The sequence below is a fragment of the Myotis brandtii genome, unplaced genomic scaffold, assembly GCF_000412655.1.
Source record: "Myotis brandtii unplaced genomic scaffold, ASM41265v1 scaffold44, whole genome shotgun sequence".
Classification (NCBI taxonomy): domain Eukaryota; kingdom Metazoa; phylum Chordata; class Mammalia; order Chiroptera; family Vespertilionidae; genus Myotis; species Myotis brandtii.
Genome location: NW_005366833.1, coordinates 2,267,277 through 2,270,420, shown reverse-complemented (window position 1 = coordinate 2,270,420; position 3,144 = coordinate 2,267,277).

The window sequence follows — 3,144 nt, the reverse complement described above, 5'->3', positions numbered from 1 at the left end:
AAAAAAAAAAGACTGTACCCTTTTATGTAATGATGTTTACTTTGAATTTATATTAGTTCACACAAACACTCCATCCATGCTTTTGTTCCGGCCCTCCGGTCCAGTTTAAGAACCCATTGTGGCCCTCGAGTCAAAAAGTTTGCCCACCCCTGGTAGTGGGAGAAATCACCAAGTCCAGTCAAAGGGTTAAGTACTGGGACGGTGACTCAGGCAGGGACTCGGGATTCCAGGGAAGTCTCCTAGCCTGGGATGGGATGGAATGAGGGTAGGGGCTGAGCTGAGTCTTTTTAAAGGAGCAAGAGTCAGTCTGGTGACATGCAGGGGACATGGCACTTCAGACAGAGGGGAGAGCATAAGTAAAAAGAGTAAAAACAGAGGAGAGGACAGCACCGTGATGGCGAACCTTTTGAGCTCGGCGTGTCAGCATTTTGAAAAACCCTAACTTAACTCTGGTGCCGTGTCACATATAGAAATTTTTTGATATTTGCAACCATAGTAAAACAAAGACTTATATTTTTGATATTTATTTTATATATTTAAATGCCATTTAACAAAAATCAACCAAAAAAATGAGTTCGCATGTCACCTCTGACACGCATGTCATAGGTTCACCATCACTGACCTACACTAAGCAGAAGACCAGGAAAACCTAATCCAATCATGAACTGCTGGAGACTCAGAGTGGACAAGTTTGAGAGAGAACCTCCAGGGGGCGCCAGCCTTAGGAGGGAAAAAAAATCTCATAGTTTCAGCAGGAGGGGGGAAGTAGCTATTTAAAAATGTGCCCAGTATCTTTTGTCCTCAACAGAAATTTTTCCCAGAGCCTAACTGACTGGAACAAGGGAAATAACTACCCAACTCCAGTATCCTCTAACCTTACCAACAACTGAGTAGTTGTAAAGGTCACAGGCTCACAAAAGACTGAGAACTAGTCATAGGCTCTAGAGCAGCGGTTCTCAACCTGTGGGTCGCGACCCCTTTGACGGTCGAACGACCCTTTCACAGGGATCGCCTAAGACCATCCTGCATAGATATTTACTACATTGCGATTCATAACAGTAGCAACATTACAGTTACGAAGTAGCAACGAAAATAATTTTATGGTTGGGTCACAACATGAGGAACTGTATTTAAAGGGCCAGAAGGTTGAGAACCACTGCTATAGAGCATCTCTTCCCCCACCCAGCTTCTCCCTTCCCCTCACCACCACATCAGCAGGGCTTCTGTACAGCAACAAGGTAATACAACTGAAAAACATGCATCTCAGGTCACACTTGTTAATTCTCTGGGAAAACAAAGACCAAGGACACCAGAGGAAACTTGAGCTTTAGTAAACAGAACACAGCCAAACATAAAACCTCGCACTAACGTATCTCAATCCTTTTTACCTAGTACATTATGTCCCACTTGCAACAAAAAATTACAAGGCAAACTAAAAGACAAGGCATTTTGAAGAGACAGAGCAAGCACAGCTATGCAGACATCAGAATTATCAGACGAAATTCGAAACAACTGATTAATATGCTAGGGACTCTGGTTAAGAAATAAAAAGGACACATGCAAGAACAGGTGGGTAATAAATGCAGAGAGATGGAAACTCAAGAGTCAAAGGAAATTACAGAAATCAAAAACGCCCCAACAGAAACTTCCCAGACTGAAATCTAAAGAGAGGAAAAAGGCTGCCAGGCACTGTGGGACAACAGCAAAAAGCATAACATGCGAGATAAGAATACTGGAAGGAGAAGAAAAGGCACAGAAGAAATATTTGAACACCAAGCCAGATAAATACAAAAATATTCATATAAGCATATTATATCCAAACACACAGGAAAAAAGTACTGAAAAAATCCAGAGGAAAAATATCAGAGTAAGGATAAGAACCTCCGATGTCTCAGAAACCAGCAAGCAAGGATAGTGGACAATTTAAAGTGTTAAGAAAAAAAACACACCAATTGAGTTCTACACTCTGAAATATGTTCTCAGACAAAAATTGAGGGATTAGATCTGCAAGAAATGTTAGAAGTTCTTTAGAGAAAAAGGAAAATTATATATATGTTCTAAAACATGGATCTACATGAAGAAAGGAAGAATATTAAATGAAGGAAAAAATAAAAACTTTTATTACTCTTAATTGATTTCATGATTATAGCTTATGGATAGTTAAAATGAATGACAACTATTATAAAGGATGGGAGGGGAAGTGGGAATCCTGTGTTATAAGGTACCTGTACTACCTGTGGTGGTGGTACAGTGTTACATGATTCTTTTAATTGTAAACCTATATTGCTAACTCAAGGATAGCCACTAAAAATACAGTTTTAAAAAGTAAATAATTGAGCCCTAGCTGGTTTGGTCCAGTGGGTAGACTAGACTCACCCTGCGGACTGAAGGGTCCCTGGTTTGATTCCAGTCAAAAGCACATGCCTGGGCTGTGGGCTCAATTCCCATGAGGCAGCTGATCAATGGTTCTCGTCATTGATGTTTCTTCCTCTCAATAAAAATATATAGCCCTAACTGGTTGGCTCAGTGTATAGAGCGTTGGCCTGCGGACTGAAGGGTCCCGGGTTTGATTCCGGTCAAGGGCATGTACCTTGGTTGCGGGCATCCCCAGTAGGGGGTGTGCAGGAGGCAGCTGATCAATGTCTCTCTCTCATCGATGTTTCTAACTCTCTATTCCTCTCCCTATCTGTAAAAAAAATCAGTAAAATATATATATTTTTTTTTTCCTAAAAAGTATAATTGAAATTCTAAGAGGAGGGGAAAAATGGAATCATACAAAATACTTAAAGCCTGAGGAGGCAGAAAAAAAAAGAAAAAAAGAATGAAAGACAAAAAAAAGAACAAGGACAAAAAAATAGAAAACAGTAGCAATTATGATAGCTACCAATCCAACTATATCAATAATCACTTTAAGCATCAATACAGTGGGGCCTTGACTTAGGAGTTTAATTCGTTCTGTGACGGAGCTCGTAACTCAAATTACTCGTATGTCAAATCAAAAAGTGAACCAGTGAGACACGTGATGCTGGGCTGATGTTGTGGTGTTCACTGTGACGTTCGCTGCGCCAACTAGCGGTGGAGTATCTGAAGCTGGCTCGTAACCCGAATTTTAGCTTGCAACTCAAAGCAAAAAATCGGCAGAGA